The sequence below is a fragment of the Lygodium microphyllum genome, chromosome 1 (assembly GCF_053477565.2).
Source record: "Lygodium microphyllum isolate KBCC chromosome 1, Lygodium_microphyllum_v1.1.10, whole genome shotgun sequence".
NCBI lineage: Eukaryota > Viridiplantae > Streptophyta > Polypodiopsida > Schizaeales > Lygodiaceae > Lygodium > Lygodium microphyllum.
Window position 1 is genome coordinate 67,870,540 of NC_141135.1, and position 25,418 is coordinate 67,895,957.

General features: G+C 41.7%; 1 pseudogene; it reads left to right on the plus strand.

Annotated features, from left to right (window-relative positions):
• The first annotated feature begins 1,117 nt into the window (after positions 1 to 1,117).
• LOC148041221 (transcription factor TGA2-like) overlaps positions 1,118 to 25,418 on the plus strand; it is a 36,209-nt pseudogene continuing 11,908 nt past the window's right edge.

The following is a 25,418-nucleotide window of genomic DNA, read 5'->3' on the forward strand; positions in this document are numbered from 1 at the left end:
GATGATCGTCATGAAGCACGGCAATATCAACATCCAAAAGTAGGGAATGAAGCATCAATAGAATAATGAACAAGGGCAAGCATCATGAAGCATTGCAATACCAACATACCAAAGCATTGAATGAAATAATAATTGAATAACATTGATTGAATGAAAAATATAAAATATAAGCTATGAAACTTATGAAACAATGACATGACAAAGAATCCATAACATAAGACATGACATTGCTATTATTGGTTCTTTTCGTAATGTCGATGCTATTGATACTGAAGCTTATTAACAATAACCTGGATATATTAACATTATCGCCTGATAAGGAGTATCTTGTCGAATCTAGGTAGTTTATACGTAGAAAGACAAAACCATAATTATAATCACTTTGGTGATACACTGATGTAAAGCTTTGGATAAAGCTTTTGAGAATAAAGATTTTGAATAATAAGAAGACGAAAAAGATGGACGATCTGTTAAGGACACAAGCAGCACACATAGATGGAGGTGAAATGCCCAAGACTCCCTGGGCTTCACACACATAGGTGGAAGCCAAGCAAAGTGATTTGGACGAACGACAACCAAGTCATATGAGCGAATGACGGGATTAGAGGAGTTAAAGGCAGAGGCCTGGATAGAAGTCTCCACCACCACAGTCAGCTGGTCGAACAGCCTGCAGAAAGGGCGGGCATGTGCGGCCATGGAAGAAGCACTAGGCCCTTCTCCTTCTCCCTTGCCTTCGCCTGCTGCTCCTCTTCCACAAAGCACGTCACGATGGAACTGATCAGCCGAGCGGCTGACTCACTCAAGCTCGAGAATCAGCTGGAGGTTCAGGGCGATCGTTTTGCAGGCACCCGCCTGATGCATCGAGCCCTTGGCCATGACGTGATTGGCCATGACGTGATTCAAGGCAATGCCAAAGAAGCCAAGCTACAGCGCGGTCGTTAGAGTGGCCGTGCGGTCCCCGAGCGACAAGGCGTCCATCTGAAGGTTAAGGTCGTAAAAGGAGCAGCAGCGCAAAGAAGCCGTGAGGGGGACTTTGTTCCTTTTGCTGGCGAAATAGGCTGGATGAGTCGCCAGCGAATTAGGCTAGCCGGAAGGAGCCACGACCACAGACACAGCCATGCCCAGCATGACAACGCATGAGCCAGCTCAGCTGCATTCAGATGCTATCAAGGAACCTCTGACCTCAGATGCCATCCTTTCACTGGCGAAACTGTCCAGTTTGCTCGTCAGTTTAGCCATAGGAGCAGAAGCAAGCACATTAATAAGGCTCCACGCCTGATAAGCACAGATCAATCAAGGAAGCAAAGCTCTAGAAAGGTCAAAAAACACACCAAAAAAGGAGAAGAGGCAAAAATAGGAGCAGGATTAAAGCTATGCCTCGCAGCAATAGGCTAAAATCGGCATAAGATGTGAAAATAGAGATGCTTTTCAAACTGTCGTGCCATGCAAGCAAATTAGTCGTAATCCTGAAAAGTCCTCCAGAGTGAAGACAGGGCTCGGGCTCCAGAAACCAGGGCAGATACCAAGGTTTTCTTACAGAGCACTGATCATCCAGCCGAGCAAAGTGATGAGCAGGCGAAACAAGATGAGCCTACCCAGAACTTGAATGCTAGTGATGAGAGGGACCGAGCCTACTGGCAGGGGAACTGGGTGCACACAGAAATCCTTGTCCTCCTTGAAGCCAAATGCAAGGAGCAGGAAATGTTCTCCAGTTCCAGGAGATCATTTCCTCGTCCTCTCTCTCTCTTCCATGAATGTCCTCTCTCTCGCTTCCAGTAATCAAAGCATGAGGCATAAAACATCTTAACAATCTCTCGCTCTTCCACGATTCAAACCATGAGGCATAAAACATCTGAACAATCAGATGGTGTGGGTAGAGAAACTATTACCTCAGCTTGAAAACAATTACCATGATCGAAAGTGGCACGACCCATCAACGAAATTGGCAAAATATCATGAAACAGAGGTCTACTAATGAGCAAAGAAATAAAACAATAAAGAAAACTTATCTTTGTGATGTTGTAGAACCTCGCTCTGATACCATGTTGGAAACTGCGAGGAAGACGAGAGACGAAAAGAAGAGAGGAGAGAAGAGAGATAGAAGACACCAAAAGTGGAACCCTAGAAGTGTGTCAACTGAGCACACATGATAGGAATATATAGAGGGGACCTGGGGCGCTATATATAGACAGACTATATATAGCTAACAGCATGAAGAAGATTTAACTCTAGGCAAGTGGCCTAAAAAAAAAAACTTAAACCAACAAAAGGGTGTGTAAGTTCAGGATACGACAAATTCGTTCGGAAATGAAAGTTGTAAAAGGCTGCATGTTTTAGCATGAATCTTGTTCACAGGTTATAGGATGATTAATTGGAATCAGGCTATAACCTAACCTATGCTTGATCTTAAACCAAAAAGTTAGGGTTTAATAATCAACTTATGCGTAGACAATGAGTAATGTGGTTATGGAAATGATAGCATAATTATCTTTAAGAATAGACAGGTTAAATTGGCATAAACCTAAACACCTAAAACCGTGGAGTACTTGTTTAGAAAAGGGTTAATTCAATGCAACCTATCCCAAGGAACTGACTAGGGTTAGCATGGTGAAGACATTTACCTAGTCGCACGTATTGCCAAAACTGAAACTCCTCTACCCTAGATACTTGCCCATATTCACGGAATGTAGGGACAGTAGGACATACTTGCGAAAAAAGATCTAGGGTTTTTCCCTAATAATCTCTCGCTTAAAAAAGATGAAACTCGGAACCCTAGGACTAAAAATGTCGGCCTAATGCAATCAGGAACGGATTGTTGTATCTAATCATGACACCGTGATTAGAAGACACTGTTGATGGATAGAATAGTCCCATAGTTTGATGCTTCACTTGTGCAACAAGTTGCAGAGTTGCATGATCTTGTGATTGGAACACAAGGGAATGGCCAATTCCTCGGAATGAGGTTGGCAGATTCTTACGCAAGTTATCTTGCAAGAGGATGAATAATCGTCCTAATATAGTATCTTTCTAGGGTAAAGATAATTACTTGGAAGCAAAGGACCAACCAATGAATTGGAATAACATATGAACTTAAGGTATTGATCAAGTCAGGTTAATAGGGTATGCCCTAACCCAGGATATAGGGGATCTTGCTAAGTCGAAATTAGTCCCGGATCGAGTGCTGGATGAATTCAGAAAGAAGGATTCACTCCTTAGCAATTGGCCAACCAATAATGACCAATGGAAATGATTGTGCTTGTTACAAATTTAAGAGCACTGTTTAGCTTTATTTGATCAAAGAATTTAAGGATAAATGGACATCTAATGCTTCAGGATGAAGGCATGAAGGGAGAGGCAGCTTCAGTTACCCCCGACTGCCTACCTGACCCTAGCCAAGGGGATTGTTAATCGCGCCGAGAAAGTGGACTAAACCCACCCCAAGAGGTCTCTTCGTTAAGTGCTACTTGGAGTAGGAAGACTCTTGGGTGCTAGGGGGGGCTTTGGCCATAAATCCCTCGCCTTCCTCCCGGCCTTGCACAAGCGGCTAACATGACTTGAGATTGGATCTCGAGGCCTGCATACTAGTCTATGGGCGGAATCTTGGATTCGTGATCCATGTGGATTGCTGGATAGCCTTCAAGCGGATTGTGGATAAGCCTACGGGCTCCACTTTATGTATTTCAAAGATAAATATGATTACCTGTTAAAAAGGAACTTGTTTGACATTGTTTTTCTTTGTCAAGTGCTATGATTACGTAAAGGAACCAGTGCTTAACAGGTTAATTAAGGAAGCTGATTGATACATGTCCAACGAAATGTGTTAGGTAATTAAATAACTAAAACAACTTGAGGAAAGTGGAGAGGATGGGCCATGGGTCCGTCCTATGGATGGGTGGTCCCGGTTGGCTGGGAACTTTTCTCAAATCACGATGGACAGTAGGAAGATCGTTCAAAGGACACGAACAACAAGAGCGTTGACCTAGAGTCTAAGTTATAAATGATCCCGATTTATGCTATTTTAGGGGAACGGAATGGGACTATGCCTTATGGCAGAGAGGTTGAGCTTCACATCCCTCTCGTTTTCCATTCTCCTTGAGCCAAGTGTAGCATGAATCCGCTTTGGACCTGGCGTTTCTGCGTAAAGTAGTTCGCTCGGGTTCAATGCTAGTTGCCATTAGGAAATGACCAATAGGAAAAACCCTAATTCAGGTGGTCCTAAGCGGAAACGACCGGAATACTTCCACTACGTGGCAGACGCGGAAAGTCTTTGATCGCAAACCCCGTAACATTCCATGGGAGTGCAGGGGGGAGCTTTCTAGACATCCTTTCCGATAGACTTCTAAGACGTGTCATGAAGATAACAAGTGGACACGTTACATTTGTCATCAGAGCGAACCAACAAAGGATTTGTTTTTATGAAATCCAAATAAGGTGAAGTAAAGTAAATGTTGCTCTTGCAAACATTTCCTTACTTTCAGTGCTATCTTGTAGAATTATGAAGCATGGAACAGGTTCTTAGTATTCCATGTCTTGTTTATGACTGCGATACATTCCCTGATAATCAACAAAGGGTTGAGATGATGAACATCCTAGAACGTATCTATAATCCATCGCCTTTGTACATGGAACAAAGATGGACGGGTATCTCAGGAATCTACTATATAGCTACCCACGAGTTTGCATACCTTCAAACCAACCTAAAGATGATCAAATGGTTGGAAGACCTGAAAGTCGTGAAGCTGTTCATTTTTGTGGAGGCTCACATGAACTCAACTTTACATATTCAAGGTCGGAGGGTTGAGTTGAACTCATATGTATATGAGGAAGTAACCTGTGTAATCCCCGCCGACAGGATTAGAGTGTTGGGGCTCTATGAGAAGAATGGGTTCCAAAGGAAAGGATACCCTGAACTTCCAATTACTTACCGATTCCTGAAGATACATGACCCGAAACCATACTATTATCCAGTTCCTGTAGATAAATGTAATAGAACATTATTCTCCCCAAACGAAATGTAAACAGTTGGCTTATCATCCCAAGACATGTTGCATTCCGGAAGGGCTATGCCCATATAAATATAAATAAGACTTCTTTTTATCAATGCCTACATAAGAATTGATAAAAAGTTAAGTGGTTAGATTGCTTGCTTGATAACGGAAATGGAGATGAAATATAAATCATAATGATTATTATGTAATAACATTAAGAAACCTTTATCCAGGCACAACCCCAGGTACAAAATCCCAGTTCGCCTCCTATATCAAGTACTGTTGTAATCCAGGAGAAGAAGTTTCTTATCAAGTAGATTAAGCCGCCCGAATTTGACCGGAGAGGCAGGTCCGTCCAAGCAGATGCTAAAATTTGGATTGAATCTATGGAGGATTACTTTGAAGCAGCCGAGACTGCACCCGCCAACTAGGTTATGCTCGCCAAGCTAAAGCTCATCGGTGAAGCAAGGCTTTGATGGAAGCAATGGTGCAGAGATCAAGGGATCCCGAAAGGATCCGTTACCTGGGAGAAGCTGAAGAAAGCCGTGCAGGGAAGATACTTACCATCTGCATATCGCACGAAGAAAATGAATGAGTTCTACGAGCTAAAACAACTGGGAATCACTCTTGACGTATACTACTCCAAATTTGTCTCACTTCTTAAGTATGCACCATAGATGGACATGACACAACAGGTGTCAAAATTTTGTGCTGGTTTAAATCCACCATTAAATACCCATCTCGAATATATGCGTCCATCAAATCTTCAGGACGTAGTCATTCGAGCTACCCCTATAATTCAGGAGGTGCAAGCTAGACCAAGAGGTAACAAAACTTGGTCTTATAATGACACGAACAGAGGAACATTCAGACCTCAAATGAAGAGAGTTCAAGGTCAAAATCAGGGACAAAGGAAGAAAGCAAGAAGTAACAATGTCAACAACTTTGTTCCTACTCAAAGCAATGGCCAAAACCTCCGTTGTTTCCACTGCAATGAGCACGGTCATTTGAAGAGGCAATGTCCCAAGCTTGGAGGAGGACATCGCCAAGCACCTTTTGTAAGGAACTGGCTGTGGTCAGGGAGCCGCTACCCAAGGCAGAGGAAGAACCAACTGCATTGCCAATAGGCAAATCTGTGAAGAAGAAGAAGATCCGACCATGGAAGCAGAGTTTGAAAGGGCGACAGCCCATACCGCTCTTCACAAGAAAGGCCGGAATCGCCAGTTCTCGGTGATTCAGACACCGTCGGACTACCAAGGTAAAGGTTTTAAAACCTTGATTGATTGTGGTAGTACACATTCATTTAGGGCACCAACTTGTGTAAAAAGATTAGGAATAGCAACAGTAGAAGCACCTATTTTGCTTGTGGAATCGACAAATGGTCGTGAGGCTACTTGTACCAGGCAAACTGCTAAGATGGAATTCTTTCTCAGAGAAAAGATGACTTCGATCAAATTCAGAGTCATGAGCCTAGGTATCCATGAGTGTTTACTCGGAATGGATGAGCCTAGGTGCCCACAGTCATTATGGAAAGGGCCAAATTTCCTTTCAAAACTCTGAAGGGGATTTGGTCACAACTCAAGGTAAGGCTGGAGTGCCAAAAATTCAGTTGGCCAAAGCATCTTGGATTATAAAGGGAGTTAGAAAGGGACTACATGTTTACTTGATTAAGCTCAACAAGTCAAATCAAAAGCAGGATTCTAGCGAAGGACCTTCTTGGCTAAAGAAATACACGGATGTATTTCCTAAAGAGTTGGCTGAACTCCCGCCTCAAAGAGAAGTGGATCATGAGATCAAGCTAGTACGAGGAGCTGCGCCAATTGCAAAGAGACCTTATAGAATGTCTATCCCGGAAGAAATCGAGTTGAAGGAACAACTCAAGCAACTTCTAGATGAGGGCTACATCCATCCTAGCAGTTCACCATGGGGAGCTTCAGTACTATTCCAGAAAAAGAAAGATGGAACACTTCGACTATATATTGATTACAGAGGATTGAATCAATCAACTATCAAGAACAAGTACCCTATTCATAAAATAGATGAGCTTCTTGATTGTCTTCAGGGTGCAAAGATCCTCTCCAAGATTAATCTCAGGTCTGGCTACTATCAGATAAGAATCAAGGACGAAGATATTCCAAAGACGGCCTTCAACACAAGATACTAGCAGTTCACCATGGGGAGCTTCAGTACTGTTCCAGAAAATGAAAGATGAAACACTTCGACTATGTATTGATTACAGAGGATTGAATCAATCAACTATCAAGAATAAGTACCCTATTCATAGAATAGATGAGCTTCTTGATTGTCTTCAGGGTGCGAAGATCCTCTCCAAGATTAATCTCAGGTTTGGCTACTATCAGATAAGAATCAAGGACGAAGATATTCCAAAGATGGCCTTCAACACAAGATATGGGCACTTTGAGTTCCTAGTTATGTCATTCGGGCTTACAAATGCGCCTATCACCTTCAACAGGTTAATGCAGGATATCTTCAGGCCATATCTTGATGACTTCGTGCTCGTCTTCTTCGACGACACTTTAGTCTATTCCAAATAGGAGGAAGATCATGAGACCCAACTTTGGATTGTCCTTGAGACAATGAGGTCACATAAGCTGTATGATAAGATGAAGAAATATGCATTCCTCAAGCGTCAGATTGAATACCTGGGATTCATCGTATAAGCGAAAGGAATCTTAGTGGACCCAGCCAAGGTCAGGGACATGCTAGAATGGCCAATACCAACAACTCTTAAAGAAATATGCAGTTTTCTTGGATTGATAGAATGGTATAGGGTCTTCATCAAGTACTATGCTTTGATTGCAACACCTCTGACAGACTTACTGAAGAAGCAAACATCCATTGCATGGTCAACTCCCAAACAAACTAGCTTTGACAGATTGAAGCAAAGTTTGGTATTAGCACCTATCCTAAAGCTTCCAGACCTCAGTAAGGAGTTCGAGGTAGTAACTGATGCTAGCACACTTGCCTTAGGATGTGTACTCATGCAAGAAGGCCATCTTGTAGCCTACTCTTCAAGGAAACTGAAGAGTCATGAGAAGAATCATGCTACCCATGATCTGGAATTGTTAACTGTCATCGATGCTCTAAAGCTTTGGAGATACTACCTATTGGGTAACAAGTTTACTCTAGTGACTGATCATAAGAGTCTCAAGTGGATCTTTACCCAGAATGAGCTCAACATGAGGCAACGTCGATGGATTGAAGTGCTGGAAGAGTATGACTTTGAAATCAACTATTGACCAGGAAAAGAGAATGTAGTTGCCGATGCACTCAGTCGCAAGGCATTCCTTAATTCTCTAATGTTGCAAAATCCATCAACAGCTAGATCTCTAGCTACAAAGGTATCTATGCCAAACAATCCAATACTTGAGTTAGCTGGAGAGGAAGCATGTCATGATCCGGCCTATCAAAAGATGCTAAGGGAGATCTCTATCAAGGATCTGGATCAAAAGCTATAGGCTAAGTATCATGAATTCTCTGTCATCAATAGTGGACTTGTCTGCTATAGAATGAGGCTATGCATACCGGCAAGCCAATCACTTAAGCAAAAGATATTGTAGGAAGTTCATGATTCCGCTTTCTCAAGACATCTTGGCTATGCCAAGACTCTCAATGCAGTTAGGAAGAGCTACCATTGGTAGAGGCTTAAAGGTCACGTTCTCAAATATGTCACTAAGTGTTTGTCTTGTCAATGTATCAAAGCCGAACATGTCAAAATGCCAGGGAAGTTCCAACCGCTTGACATTCCCCAAATGAAATGGGAATTTCTCATTATGGACTTTGTTGTTGGCCTACCCCAAGTTTAGGGAGGATACAACTCCATCATGGTTGTGGTTGACATACTGACTAAGGTTGCACACCTTATTCCAATAAAGACAAACTATAAAGCTTCAGAAATTGCAAGGTTGTTTATCAAGGAGATATTCAAGCTACATGGGCTACCTAGAAGAATCATTAGTGATCATGACTCTCTCTTCACATCACACTTCTGGAGAGCTATCTTTGAAGCCATTGGGACTCAACTATGTTTTAGCACAGCTTACCATCCCCAAACAGATCGCCAAACAGAGCAAGTCAATCAAGTTATCGAGGATATGCTTAGAGCACACTCCTATCGTGAGCCAAAAAGGTGGATTCGATACTTACCTTTGGTTGAATTTGCTAACAATGCTTCTTACCAACCAAGGATTCAGATGACCCCTTTCCAAGCATTGTATGGTCATGACTGTCGAAGTCCCCTAAACTTGTCAGATCCAACCTTCAGGGTTGAAGCTTCAAGGCAGATGTTAGAAAAGATGGATGACCAAATAAACTCAATAAGACATGACATCCAAGCCGCCAAGAATAGACAGAAAGTATACGCGGATTTGAAGAGTCAAGATAGAATCTTCAAAGAAGGAGATATGGTCTTCATTCGCATACGTCCAAAGAAGAGTTCTCTATCCTTAGGAGATTGCAAAAAGCTAAGTCCAAGGTATTGTGGACCATACAAGATCCTTAAGTGACTAGGACCTAATGCTTATAGACTGCAACTCCTTGAGAACCTAAAGGTTCATAATGTATTCCATATCAGCCTATTGAAGAAGTATGTATCTAATCCTAACCATGTACTTGATGACCAGCAAGTTGTAATGCCTATTCAAGGAGTCCTTGAACTAAGGCCTAATAGGATCTTAGATATTAGGGAGAGACAACTGAGATCCAGAACCTTGAGAGAATGCCTCCTCGAGTGGAAAGATTATCCCTAGGAGGATGCCACTTGGATAAATGAAAGCTCTCTCAACCATCAATATCCCCAGTTTATCTCGAGATGAGGACATCTTGATTCCTGCAAGGGGGAGAGAATGTATTCTCAACTTCCAAAAGCACGGGTGAACCACCTCTATAAGTCGTAAGGATAATTGAATTGGATAATGGCAAATTTTTTTAAAAATTTCCCCTTACCCCCCAGCCGACAGTCGTGCTGGAGGGGAGGGGAATAGCATGTATGAGCAAGCTCCTTCTCGAGCTTGCTGAAGGTAGGAGGCCATGCATTATGGCCGCGTGGGGGCGGGAAAAATCCCTCCCTTAGCTATAAAAACCATGGGACACGACTATCGAGGGGAGGCAGATACATTGTTGCTGCCATAGTGGTGAGAGAGATGGAGAATATTTTTACACTACGGCTGAGGGACAACAACCGTGAGGGAGAGTGTGGGTGTGGAGTGAGTTGGAGGGCTACCGTGAAGCAAGGGGAGAACATCATTTGACTGTGGTCAAGAGGAGGAGATTTCTGACACTGCCATCGAAGCCAACTACCGTGCAGTCCATTCTACTACCACGTCGCCGCCACAGAAAACACGTCACCATTTGCCGCCTTTCTCCTGCCACGTGGGGGTTCCACGTTCTTCTTAGAAAGCTTCTAAAAGCCTCCTAAGAAGCCCCCCCTTCTTGTGGCTCTTTAAGACTACCCCCCCCCCCCCCCAAAATTCCCTCCTAAGGGTCTTTTACACCCTTTCTCCCCCCACAAATCCCCTCCGAATACCTCTTTAAGCCCCTTTTTCCCCCACACACAAATCCCCTCCTAAGGCCTCTTTTAGCCCCTTTTCCCCCACACACACAAATCCCCTACTAAGGCCTCTTTAAGCCCCTTTTCCCCCACACACAATCCCGTATATTCAAAAGGGTCTTCTACACCTTTTTCCCCCTTTGTTTTGTGGGTCTTCAAAAGGCCTTTTAAAGTGAATCCCCCTACCCGGGATTTAAAACCCTCATCATGGGTTTACCCCACCCCCGCAATCCAAAGCCCTTAATCCTTTCTTGTGGGCCTTTCCCAAAAGCCCTATCATGGTTCTTATACCCCCTGACCTCTGAAATGTTTCCACCCAATTCCGTGCAAATTCCACCTAATCCCCTTCCCGTAAGGTTTCCCCACAAGTCCTCAAAGCCTTCTTGTGGATTTTTCCTCCCCTAGCCGGTTTTAAGGCCTTCTAAAGCCAATTCACAAAGGGAGTTCGCATAGGAAGGAGGCGAACAAGATCGTAACTCTGCGCCCAAGGTGAAAAGGCTGAATTCGCAATGGCTCGTAAGAAAGCACAAGGCGCAACCGCAAGAGGATCGTCTCCTAACATCCACGTTAACATTTCACCACAAGTCCAGGGTTTTCTTCCTAATTTTTATTTTACGTCGTTAAAATTCAATCGTGCGTGGATGATTTTTGGAGATAGGATACATTTTTCGTCTTAAATACTTTGGTTAATTTAAAATAATTAGCTCATGATAGAAGAGTTAGGCCATTAGTATTTTCAATAAAACGAACAAAATAAAGTAAGAAGAAGATTAATATGCATTTCTAGCAATTAGTTTTTGTGCATTGCAATGAATTGAAATTAGATTAATGTCCATATTTACAAAATGGAATTATGAAAGTACACTCCGATTAAGCATGAAAGGAATAAACCTCATATTGCATTATTGAATATCTTTTTCGAAATGATTCCTAAAGAAAGTTGATAGCAACCGTAGGAAATTGCTAGGGTTGCATGAAGAAGATTTAACTCTAGGCAAGCGGTCTAAAAGAAAAACTTAAACCTACGAAAGGGTGTGTAAGTTCAGGATACCACAAATTCATTCGGAAATGAAAGTAGTAAAAGGCTGCATGTTTTAGCATGAATCTTGTTCCAAGTTATAGGATGATTCATTGGAATTAGGCTATAACCTAACCTATGCTTGATCTTAAACCAAAAAGTTAGGGTTTAAAAATCAACTAACTCATAGACAATGAGTCGTGTGGTTATGGAAATGATAGCATAATTATCTTCAAGAATAGAGTGGTTAAATTTGCATAAATCTAAACACCTAAAATCGTGGAGAACTCGTTTAGAAAAGGATTAATTCAATGTAACGTATCCCAAGGACCTGACTAGGGTTAGCACGGTGAAGACATTTAGTTAGTCACACGTATTGCCAAAACTGAAACTCCTCTACCCTAGATACTTGCCCACATTCATGGAATGTAGGGATAGTAGGACATACTTGTGAAAAAAGATCTAGGGTTTTTTCCTAAGAATCTCTCGCTAAAAAAAGATGAAATTCGGAACCCTAGGACCAACAATGTCGGCCTAATGCATTCAAGAATGGATTGTTGTATCTAATCATGACACCGTGATTAGAAGACATTGTTGATGGATAGAATAGTCCCATAGTTTGATGCGACACTTGTGCAACAAGTTGCAGAGTCACATGATCTTGTGATTGGAACACAAGGGAATGGCGAATTCCTCGGAATGAGGTTGGCAGATTCTTACGCAAGTTATCTTGCAAGAGGATGAATAATCATCCTAATATAGTATCTTTTTGGGGTAAAGATAATTGCTTGGAAGCAAAGGACCAACCAATAAATTGGAATAACATATGAACTTAAGGAATTAATCAAGTCAGGTTAATAGGGTATGCCCTAACCTAGGATATAGGGGATCTTGCTAAGTCAAAATTAATCCCGGATCGAGTGCTGGATGCTATAACGTGTCCACTAGTATCATCCAGGACACATCTTAGCAGTCCATCAGAAAGGATGTCTAGAAAGCTTTGCGCGGCACTCCCATGGAATGTTACAGGATTTGCGATCTAGGGCTTTCCGCATCTGCCACTTAGCGGAAGTATTATGGCCGTTGCCACTTAGGATCGACTAGAATTAGGGTTTTTCTGATGGGTCATTTGCTAACGGCAACTAGCATCAGACCCAAGCGAACTACTTTACACAGAAACATCAGGTCCGAAGCGGATTCACGCTGCACTTGGTTCAAGGAGAATGGGAAACGAGAGGGATGCAAAGCTCAACCTCTCTGCCATAAGGCATAGTCACATTCCGTTCCCCTAAAACAAAGTAAACTGGTTAAGACATAACTCTAGGTCGTTGCTTTCGTTGTTCATGTCCTTTGACAATCATCTCGCTGTTCTTTGAGATTTGAGAAAAGTTCCCGGCCAACCGGGACCACCCAACCGTAGGACGGACCCATGGCCCATCCTCTGCACTTTCCTCAGTTTGTTTTAGTTATGTAATTATCTAACATATTAATTGGACATGTAACAATCAGCTTCTTTAATTAATCTGTTAAGCACTAGTTCCTTCACGTAATCTTATCACGTGACATAGAAAAACAATAACAGACAAGTTCTTTATTAACATATCATCATATTTATATTTGAAATACAAGGAGTTCCGCCCGTAGGCTTGTCCATAATCCGCTTGAAGGCTATCCAGCAATCCAGAAGGACCACTATTCCAAGTTGCCGCCCATAGACTAGTATACGGGCCTCGAGATCTAATCCTGAGTCACGTTAGCCTCTTGTGCAGGACCTGGAAGGCGAGGGATTTACGGCCAGAGCCCCCCGTCGCACCCAAGCGTCCTCCTGCTCAAAGTAGCGCTCAACGGAGAGACCTCTCGAGGTTCGGTCCACGTTCCCAGTGCGGTCAACAACCCCCTTGGTTAGGGTCAGGCAGGCAGTCAGGGGTAACTGAAGCTGCCACTCCCTTCAAGCCTTCTATAGATACTTATTTACTTTATAATTCATTGGTCAAACAAGTCAAACAGTGCTCTAAAATCTCTAGCAAGCACAAACATTTCCATTGATCGATCTTTGTTGTTGGCAAACTGCTAAGGAAGGAATGTTTCCTTTTGAATGCATCCAGCACTCGATTCGGGGTGTCTTGCAACTTGGCAAGATCCCTTATATATTCTGGGTTAGGGCGTACCCTATTAACCCAACTTGGTCAAACCCTAAAGTTCATTGGATACTTCAGTTTCCGGTTTTTAACCTTCCTTACTTAGAAGGATATCAAAGTATACATCGTTTTTCAAGATAACTTGCGTAAGGATCCGCCATCCTTGTTGCGGAAATTTAGCCTTTCTTCTTGTGAATCAATCGCAAGACCATATGACTTCGTACTTGCCGTGCAAATCCTGCATCGTACTATGCGATGATGGAGTTACAAAACAATCCGTTTCAGTTTCTTTAAGCTGACATTTGTCAGACCTAGGGTTTCCTAGCTTTTACTATTTCCTTTAAGAAACTCAAGGATAAACCCTAGTTCTATTACGTTTACGATTTACTGACCCCACAATCAGGGAATGTGGGCAAGTATTTAAGGTATAAACGTTTCTTGAATTTTAAATCATTCCCAATGAATATTTCGCAGCATAGGTATTTCTAAGTTTATATTAATCTGGTTAACTTTTAGAAGGTAATATCGAGATCACCTCTGCACGATTTGTTATCTATGTGACCATTGATTTTTCAATCCTAAACTTTATTGATTTGAGGTTAGGTAAATTCAATTAATCTTCCTTTATCCTTGCGAACAAAACTCATGCCAAATAAGCAATCTTTTCCTTGCTAAGTTATGCAGTTAGCAATGATAACTTCCTAGAGTTTAAGCAACGTAAGAAACCTTTCATGATTCGCACCTTCCATGATGACTCGTTATAAAAAGAATAGGGGTTAATAGTGCAAGATGCAGTTTTATATCTTCTAGACTTAACCGAAGTATATACTTTAGTGGGTAAATAATCTTGCTCATAATTCATCTCAATGCATAATGCTATTTTGAAGGAAAACTATGTTTATACTTTATTTATTTTGCATGTTCAATTAAACTAAATTCCTTCATCGTAAATAAATAGGACAAAATATATCTTATCCCTAACAATTCATCTTGCACATTGAATTAAAACCGATATAAAATTAAGAAGGAAAAAAAACCTAGGTTTGGGGTGAGATATCCACATGGATACCGGGAGATGACCCTCCTGCAGCTACTCCTTGGATTTTTTTAGGAGGCATCGCAGTTGTAGACCTTCGAACGTGGAAGCAGCTTTACACTCCTTTTTGGAATTCCACCGTTGCTTCAATACTCTTCTTCTCTTTTTCGAGGCAAGGATTCGTCAAGGGATTAACCATGAGGAGGGGGTAATAAGACCTTTAAGGCCTTAATTCATTTGGGAGGGAAAGGCTTACAAGGCCTAAAGAAAAGGGTCTATAGGGTATATACACGGTGAAAATGGTGTGTGTGAGTGTGGTTTCAAAAGCATATGAAGGGGCCTTGGGAGATCTTTGGGCAGGAGAGTGAAAGGTATAAGAAGGGGATTCTTGGAGGGGTTTTAGGACACGTGGTGAAAAGGCTTAGGGGTTTAAAACCCGGGGGTGAAAGGGTAAAAGGGGAAAGGTGAAGGGTGAAAGGGCTTATGGCACGGGGGAAAAAGGTGATAATGGTTCCAAGGGAATGGGAACGAGGTTTAAGCACGGGTATAAAAGGGGGCTTTAAAGGTCAAACACCGGGGGGGCACGAGGGAGGAAATTGGGTTTTTGGAGGGTTCCAATGGGAAGGGGCTTTATAGGGGTTCCACGGGAAGGGGGGCTTAGAGGAGCCCCCCCTTAAAAGCTTCAAGAATCTTCTTGAAGTTTTTGTGGTCAGGAGCCACGTGGGGAGAGAGGATGGAGGCGGTAGATGGGTTCGATGACGGCAGCGGCAGCAACTGATGGTTCCGACGGCGACAGCAATCACACAACCTTCCTTCAACTGCAGCAAGATTGTTTATCGTCTCCTCCTCTCTGTTCGAATCGTCCTTTCTCACACCCTTCCTCCTCTTTGTCAATCGGCAGTATGGTGGCTGTTCTTTTTTTTCTTTCCTCCCTTATTACTCCCCTCCCACAGGTTCTTTTATAGGTGAAGAGAGGGGACCTCCCCACCCCCACATGGCCCGAGTGCATGGCCATTCCCTCCCTACAAGCTCCAGCAAGACAACTTATTCATCCCCGTCTATTCCCTCTCCTCCAGCACAGCTTCGGCTGGATAATTAGGATTTTTTATTTGTCATAAATTAATCCTTATCCTCTTGAGCTCCTCCCAAAAGGAGGTTCATACGAGGATATTCGGTTCCTATGTTTATGCCAAATAGAGTTTGTATAATCGCACCGTCTGTTTATTCAATGCCAGCATTCCCTTGCATGAGTTTCATGTAGTTTAGAAATATTTTCTATGGAAATATTACAAATGCATTCGGAAAGAAGGATTCACTCCTTAGCAGTTGGCCAACAATAATAACCAATGGAAATGATTGTGCTTGTTATAGATTTAAGAGCATTGTTTAGCTTTGTTTGATCAAAGAATTAAAGGATAAATGGACATCTAATGCTTCAGGATGAAGGCCTGAAGGGAGAGGCAGCTTTAGTTATCCCCAATTGCCTGCCTGACCCTAACCAAGGGGGTTGTTAACCACGTCCGAAAGGTGGACTGAACCTGCCGCGAGAGGTCTCTCCATTAAGCGCTACTTGGAGCAAGAGGACGCTTGAGTGCCATGGGGGGCTCTAGCCGTAAATCCTTGGCCTTCCTCTGGGCCCTGCACAAGAGGCTAACGTGACTTGGGATTGGATCTCGAGGTCCGCATACTAGTCTATGGGTGGAATCTTGGATTAGTGATCCCTGTGGATTGTTGGATAGCCTTCGGGCAGATTGTGGATAAGCCTACGGGCTGGAATTTATGTATTTCAAAGATAAATATGATTACCTGTTTAAAATGAACTTTTTTGACATTGTTTTTCTTTGTCAAGTGCTATGATTACGTAAAGGAACTAGTGCTTAATGGGTTAATTAAGGAAGTTGATTGATACATGTCCAACTAAATGTGTTAGGTAATTAAATAGCTAAAACAACCTGAGGAAAGTGCAGAGGATGGGCCATGAGTCCGTCCTACGGATTGGTGGTCCCAGTTGGCCGATAACTTTTCTCAAATCACGATGGACAACAAGAAGATCGTTCAAAGGGCACAAACAACAAGAGCGTTGACCTAGAGTCTAAGTTATAAATGATCTTGATTTACGCTGTTTTATGTTGAGAATCAGAGTTTGCAGCAGTAGAATGTATGTACAAGAGGGAGAAGAGAGCTCAAAGTACAAGAATGAAATCTTGCTTACTAAGTTTCTTAGAGTACAACTTGGATACACTCTCTCACACATGATAGTGACCCATAGGCTGTTTATATAGCGCTTGCCAGCTAGGGTTAGGGTTTCCCCTGCCCCTAGGGCTATTCACACTCATCTTCCCTTATACTCCCTTGCTTACAGTGGGTTTCTATGCCGGTCTTCTAACACCCCCCCTCAATGCCAGGGTGGCATTGGATTACAAGGCATGTAAGAGATTCCCTCCCTTTTTGGGATGCCTTTATAAATCAGGCTTACAAGGTTGTTTTAGGTAGATGATTTAAATAGTCAAAATAGTCAATCTTCAAATGAATTGGAGACATAGTTGGCCACCAATTCTTTGGGTATTTCAGGAGTGTTGGGGCATTTACTAGTGATATGCCCTATCTTCTTGCATTTGTTACATTTCATCTTCTCGGGATACTTCTTCCAGCAGTTGTTTACAAGATGTCCTTTTTTTCTTACAGAAAGAACATTTAGTGAGAATTGTATGAACCAATACTTGTTCACGGGAATTTGAAGTTGCCTGACTATTGCTGCTTTCTTTGTGGTTTCTCTTTTCTTCATCCAAATAGGATTGAATGGTACTTGCCAAAGTAGGATCTGGAATGTTTGTGAGAGTGGTTACAAGAGTAGGAAACACATGTTTTACAGCTTTTAGGAGAATAGCAATAGCATCTTCTTCATGTATTGGAGCTTGTACAAAAGCAAGCTGTGCCATAAGTCCCTTCATATGAGAAATGAATTTTCCCAAATCTTCTCCTGAATGATATTCCAAGCTAAAGAATTAAATTTTAAGAAAGACTTTAATATTTTTGCCACTGGCTCCATAGAGCTTTTCAAGCTCATCCCATTTTTCTTTAGCAGTGTTTAGTTGATCAACATGATGAATCAGGGATTCATCTAAGCGTAGCATTATGATTGCTTGAGCACGTTGGTCATCCTCTATATCAATCATATTTGCAGAGTTTACAACTCTACTGCCTTGAATGAGAGGCCAATACCCTCTCTCCATCATTTTGTATTTTATAAGTACCTGCCATGGGTGGAAATCCTTACCATTAAACTTTCGAATTTGAGGATGGACATCAGTATATGTTGTGGTCATTGGGAAGGTCTTACCACTTGTTAGGACAAGGGCAGTGTCTAGTCCCTTACAAACTTTTTACTGAATGCGGAAGCAAATTAGACAAAGTAAAGTCAAAGTTGCAATGAAGAGAAAGGTTGAAAATCATATAAGTGTAATATTTCAAAGTATGACTTTGGTGGTTCTTTCTTATGTGCAAGCTTCTTCCGAGGTTTATGGTCTTTTTAGGTTTTAATGAAGTAAACCTAGACTGGACTTCAGGCTCCTCCTTGTGGTACGGCTTAGTGGATGAAGCTTGTGTTGGACACGGTTTGTCTATGATCTCAATGCTTGTTGCTGATGATTCCGAGGAGAGTACAATGACACTCATGCTATTGATTTCACTGACCAATGTACTTGAGACAAAGTCACTCACGGTATGCAATACACTTCTAGTGCATGATGGTCTATGTGTTAATTTTACACATAACCTTACAACGATATATGAAGAGGAATAAAAAAATCACTGGGTTTTAGTGAATGCCCAGCAAGCAATTAACCTGATGATTCATGATTAGTGTTAAAAAAACACTATTGTCAAGCTTGGTGAAGTGCTTGAATGGAACCCGGTTGGAAGTTGGCTTCCCGATGCTTGGTGATGTCCATTGAGCATGCCCAAGAGCTTTAGAAATCTGGAATGGCCTTCAGAGACTCTGCTTTAGTGATTAGAATCACTGTTAATGAAGCTCAGAGTGTAAAAATGACAAAATGTCAAGATTGGAGCTTCTTGGCTATGGCTGCCCAAAATAACACAGTTAGAGTTTGGCTTGTAGTAGCCATCAGAGGATGAATTTCTCAGAGCCCTCTTAGTTGAGGATAGCTCACTTGGGGGGCTATCAAAGCCCTATGGTGGTGGCTGAGATTGTGCCGCATGCAGCCCGCGCCAGGTCAAGAGACGCCACGCTGTCAGAAACTGCACCGTTTCTGAGATCTAGACAATGCTGGCCTCACACGTGGACAATGTCAGGGTTTGAACTGACAAGGAGCTGGGCCCTGATGTGGGAAAAAGATCTCCAGAAGAAAGCTCACGCTAATATGGCCTCCTTTGTCCTCCTCAAGTCCTCCAATGGAGGTAGGTTGTAGGCAGCTATGGAGGAAAGAAGGATAGGATGAAGAAAATGGTAGCTCATGTGCACTTAGTGATAACTGATACTGAGGGAAGCTGAGAAGATCAGAGATGGCTCTGATACCATGTTGAGAATCAGAGTTTGCAGCAGTAGAATGTGTGCACAGGAGGGAGAAGAGAGCTCAAAGTACAAGAATGAAATCTTGCTTACTAAGTTGCTTAGAGTACAACTTGGGTACACTCTCTCACACTTTGATAGTGACCCATAGGCTGTTTATATAGCCCTTTGCCAGCTAGGGTTAGGGTTTCCCCTACCCCTAGGGCTATTCACACTCAACTGCCCTTATACTCCCTTGCTTACATTGGGTTTCTATGCCCATCTTCTAACATTTTAGGGGAACGGAATGGGACTATGCCTTATGGTAGAGAGGTTGAGCTTCGTATCTCTCTCGTTTCCCATTCTCCTTGAACCAAGTGCAGCGTGAATCTGCTTCGGACCTGGCATTTCTGCGTAAAGTAGTTCGCTCGGGTTTGACGCTAGTTGCCGTTAGGAAATGACCAATAGGGAAAACCCTACTTCAGGTCGGTCCTAAGTGGAAACGGCCGGAATGCTTCCACTACGTGGCAGATGCAGAAAGTCCTAGATCGCAAACCCTGTAACATTCCATGGGAGTGCCAGGCGGATCTTTCTAGATATCCTTTCCGATGGACTACTAAGACGTGTCATGAAGATAGCAAGTGGACATGTTACAATTTTTTATTCAAATGGAAGGGGACAAATCCCTCTTTGAGATGGGATATTAAGATTTGTGGAAGAAAAGTACCAAAGAATTCTACAATTGGATTTCTATGCCTATCCTCTAAGAGTGGTCTGCACCTTGTCCATAGTGATCTCGATACAAAAAAATGGTCGTAACTTTTAGACCTTGTCGGAGGGGTTTTTGTCGAAAGGTCGAATCCACCGGGGATTAGAGATAGAAGGAAGTAGAGATAGAAGATGGAAGAGAAGATAAAGAATACACAAGAGGTAAACACAATGATGACAAAGCATGATGAATCAAATCAGTATGTATTGACAGAACCTGAAATCCTTTGTCTGGCACTACCTAGGAGCACTCTCCAGGCATTAGATCTCCTGGAGCTCCCTCATAGAACAAAACGTGGATAAGAAACAAGAGCTCCTCCTCTACTACTCAGAACCCAAATCTGATGGCTCCGTTGGCTCCCGAAGGGGGGTAAAACCTCAGGACACATGCTCACATATCTCCCAGATCACTTCTTCTTCCTCTTCCAATTCAAAGTGCAGTTTTCAGCTTGTCAACAGCGATCGCAACGCGCGCGATTTCACCAATATGTCTTTTTTGTGAAAAATCTCATAACTGACCGAAAAAGAAACTTACTTTTTGCATGCCATCCTGATCTAGACGTTTTTTTAAATTTTTCATATTTGTACAATAAATAATATCCATTATATCTAAAATAAGCTAAATTGTCAAAAAATCTAGTATTTCTGGATAATCCATGCCACTCACACTAGCACTAATGACTCGAATCACATTGACTCTCTTGATCAATAAGAAAGTCTAATGATGATGCATTCCATGCTTTTTCACACCATGTCGAAGGGGTTTTTGTCGAAAGGTCGAATCCACCGGGGATTAGAGATAGAAGAAAGTAGAGATAGGAGATGGAAGAGAAGATAAAGAATACACAAGAGATAAACATAATGATGAAAAAGAACAATGAATCAAATCAATATGTATTGATAGAACCTGAAATCCTTTGTCTAGCACTAGTCAGAAGCATCTCAAGGCATTAGATCTCCTGGAGCTCCCTCGTAGAACAAAAACGTGGATCAGAAATAACAGCTCCTTCTTTCTTGCTTGGAACCCAAATCTAATGGCTCCGTTGGCTGGGGGCTAAAACTTCAGGACACCTGCTCACGAATCTCCCAGATCACTCCTTCTTCCTCTTCTAGTTCAAATTGCAGTTTTCACCCTGTTAACAACGATCGCAACGTTGTCGTGACACTACGCATCTACCACTGCAAAACTAAGGGCAGAATTTTCTGCCATGATTTTAAACTTTTAAGTCAATGTCATTAGGGATTTATTTTTTGTTGTGTGTATCTTTTGCTTTTGCATGATGCACGAGCACATGTAGTTAGACTAGGCACAAATTTCTCAATGCATTCATAACTTTTTGGAACATCGTTTGATTGATTGCATAGCATGGATTTTAATTTGCAAATTGCACGAGTGATTGGGCACGACATTCTCTTCCAAATCACGTTCCTAATTAGGGCACAATGCGTGGAAAAACAAGTTTCTGACTCAAGAATTGAGGAAAAGATTGCAATATTGATCCTTTGTGACTTGTAATTCGGATGTTGCTAGTAAGAGGAGGCGATGGTAAAGCTGATACATGCGACTACCTCGAGTAATCTCTTGCAAGCTTGACCAACAAGCATGGGGCATAAATTCATGTGATCATGTTCTACTTACTAATGTGCTACCTTGGGCAATTGAAAACATGCCCCTGCACAAAATTTCCTTATATCTTGAGATAGTAATTTGTAATTCTCCTCTACAAATTAAAGATGCTGAGGTATAATTTGTTACTTGTTAAACCCACAAAAGGGTGGCTATAGCTCTTAGTAAAGTTTGGGAATGGCAAGATATCACAAAAGGTGAAGGGATATGGAGTCGAATACTTGCTCATGGCATCACAATACTACATGGAGATATGGCTCCAACAAATGATTAAGAAATACAAGTTAGTGAAGTCAGTGTTGAAAGGAATGCTAGTAATGCTGAGATTGGATCAGTTCGCAAAGTGCGGCTCACGACTACTAAAGTCTTAAGCCATTTTTTTAAAGAAAAAAAAAGGCCCCAGTTTAGCTGAGATGGGTAAAGAATTGAGATTACAAAATATCAATGATTGCTATTATGGCTATCATAACTTTTGTGAAGTTTTAAGGTGCATGGAAAGCGTAACGCTCAAAAAGTTAGGCATGATGACATAATCTAAGATGCCATTCAGAGATGAATGATTTTTTTGGATGCCTTAAGACAAAGAAATTTGAACTAAATTTGGATCAAAGCTTTTTTAGCTTTTTCGTAAGCTTGCAAGACATCAAACAGTTATAAAAACAACGGAAAGAAGAAGGCTTGGGGGGGGGGGGGGGGGGGGGGGGGGCAATATTGACGTCAAGGAAGGCACGGGAGGTGACGGGGGGGGGCAATATTGACGTCAAGGAAGGCACGGGAGGTGACGAAGGAAACGTTGAAGAAGAAGCTACAGTCGAAGACAAAATCGCTAGTCATCGTCGAGACAACGAAATTGAGAAGAAGACCTGAAGTTGCCGATGGTGTAGAGTACAAAAAGAGGAAAGCCGACGATGATCGATGCTGCTGTGACAGATGTGACGGAGGACGAGTAGTGACGATGATGCTGGACTTCCTTCAGATTTCATCTTGTTCCTTCGTCTGCGATCGAAGAATTCCCTTCAGAGCTACCTTGCCTAATTGGACAACGAGATTCGCATAGGAGTCCTTGAAGCGCTTACCAGCAATCTACACATCACATTGATCATACCATGGCGACTCGACTGTTGGGTCTTTTGATCCTTGCTGCTGCTTTCTTGTTTCAAGCGATGATGGAGGTGGCGCTGAAGCGTAAAACGTCTTCCTGACAATCTGAGATCGCTCACAAGACACTGCCACAACTACCACCCTAGTACTTTGTCTGCTTCTCTGGCCTCATCACTATGTTGTTATAAAGTTCGCTTAAGCCATCTTTTTTGCTGCCGACGTGGGGTGAAAAAGGTGAAGAACTTTGAGCATAGCAAGCTAAAGACAAGGGAACGACGACGGCGAACTGAAGAAACACGATGAAAGCTGATGAAGATCGACGAACCTGCAGTATCAACAATGGAAACAAACAAGACACGTAATCACATCCTCGACGAACCTGCAGTATCAACAACGGAAACAAACAAGACACGTAATCACATCCTGACTGTTTTCCCAGTCTGTTTCTTCTTCACGCAATTGTGTCATCACAAAGCTCTCCTTCATTCCTCCCCGAGCTCGCCGAACCGATGGTGACAAAGTTGTTGAACGTGGAGTATAACAATCTGCGAGAGACAGAAGTTGTAGCAGCTCAAAAGCTTATACAAGCTTCCTCATAATTTGACAAATAGATGGAGAATTAAGGGTGATTCCCCTACTATTTCACCCATGATATATTTTTGAATTCCGAATTCAGCATGGTCTAATATCCTTGTCATCAATTGGAATATCTTCAAGATGAAAAGGTCTCTCAATGAAGAGTTTTGAAGATGTGATATTTGTTGATCTAACTTTTAATATAAATCTCTACTTTGGAAGCTTAAATGTAATGCTTAAGCTGTTGAAGTGTTGAAGTTCCAAATTCATGCTTTAGTATGATGTGATGTAGCTTTTACCCTATCTCAAGAACTTTAATAATGGGAAGCTCCCATCTCAAAGTGTCCCTGTGACGAGGGACATTCACGATACCCCGCACGCTTGTTTTACCGAGTCACATCTAGTGAACCCGACGTGAAAGCGTCACTTTGATTGGCAAGATGGGAGATTCTTCAAATACTCCACCCACTTCATCATCAAGCGCTTCATCCTTTTCAATCAATGAGATGAAGAATCTATTGCAAACTGTATCTTTGGCTATTATGATACAAAATCAATAGATGCAGTTATCTATGCAGCAACAGTAGCAGCTACATCAACAACAATTGGATCAACAACATATGCTACATCAAGAACAAGAGTATACACATGGAGCAACCAAAGCAATCAAGGCCGTGGTAAGTGAACGTAAATTATTTGATGGCCGGAATGTCTCAGCTTATCTTAAAACTTTTTAAAGTCAGATGCGCTTTCTTGGTGTTCCTACCAACTGGAGCAATTATTTCTTACGAGTTGTCATGCCTACTTTGCAGGTTAGAGTGAATGATTTATTTGTGTAAGATTCAAATTGGAACATCTTCAAGAAGGCGCTTAAAGATGAATATTTTATGGCATCGCTACTCGGAAGGCATTCAAGGAGTGGGTCTATCAGCCTAATAAAGAACTTATTGCTTCCGAGTTATTGCATGAGTTTGAAGAACACTACAATCAGTTGGATACACTTGAATAAAGAGCCCTAAACTCGGAGAAAGTGGAGTTATTTTTGCAGGTGACTGATCTTGCACTTCAAGATGAGTTGGGAGAGCTTCTTGAAGATCGAACGTAGCCTATGGGATTGAAGACGGATTGGCAAGATGCACAAGGAACTTTCAATCGTTCCCCACATAGGCAATTTGGTGAAATATAGGAAATTCTCCAATATTTCCTATGTAGACAAGTACGTATTCCCCATCTATAACTAGGAAATTGCATTCCCTACATCTTATAATAGGGAATATAGAGCATTCCCTACATTCCTTTGAAAGTCCCTACGTTCCCTACATCTTATAATAGGGAATATAGAGCATTCCCCACATTCCTTTGAAAATCCCTACATAAGGAATTATAAGGATGTGATTCCCTACTTTAATGTAATAGGGAATTAAAGGTACAATGAGGATAAGATAAAGATGATGTTTATCACAATTCTCTATTTCTCAATTCAAGTTGATAATGATGGTTTCGAGAAGGTAAGGACAAAGGTCACAAGAAACTCTAAACCACTTACTATATAGAAAGTTCACATTATAACTAGGAAGATTACTAACCAAACTAGGAAGAATGTAGAATTTCCTAGTTATAACTAGATAATTTTGCCATCACTAGTCTCTTCTAACTAGTAGCATCCTTTTCCTAGATAGTATCTAGAAAATTGAAGCCCTATCTAGCAACATTATCTAGCAAGTTATTGTATAACTAGTAATAATATCAACCTAATTAGAAAATTTTACTTTTTACTAGTCATAACTAGCAAGTACTATCCTCTAACTAGGGAATTATAGATATTCTATCAAGTTAACTTGGAACTCATGATTTTCTAGGTATAATTAGTAAATAAATATTCATTGATTAGACATTTACATTTGTATAATACTTACTCATATCTAAGCTTTTCACATTGACACAAAAGCAAGACCACAATTGTTGAAAGGTAATCACAATTAAAAAAAAGAAAATTAAAAGAAAGATGTTTAGTACACATGAATAACACAAACTATGTGGCCCCAACAACAGAGTCATTGCATTTAGAAACAATAACACTTACAATGTTG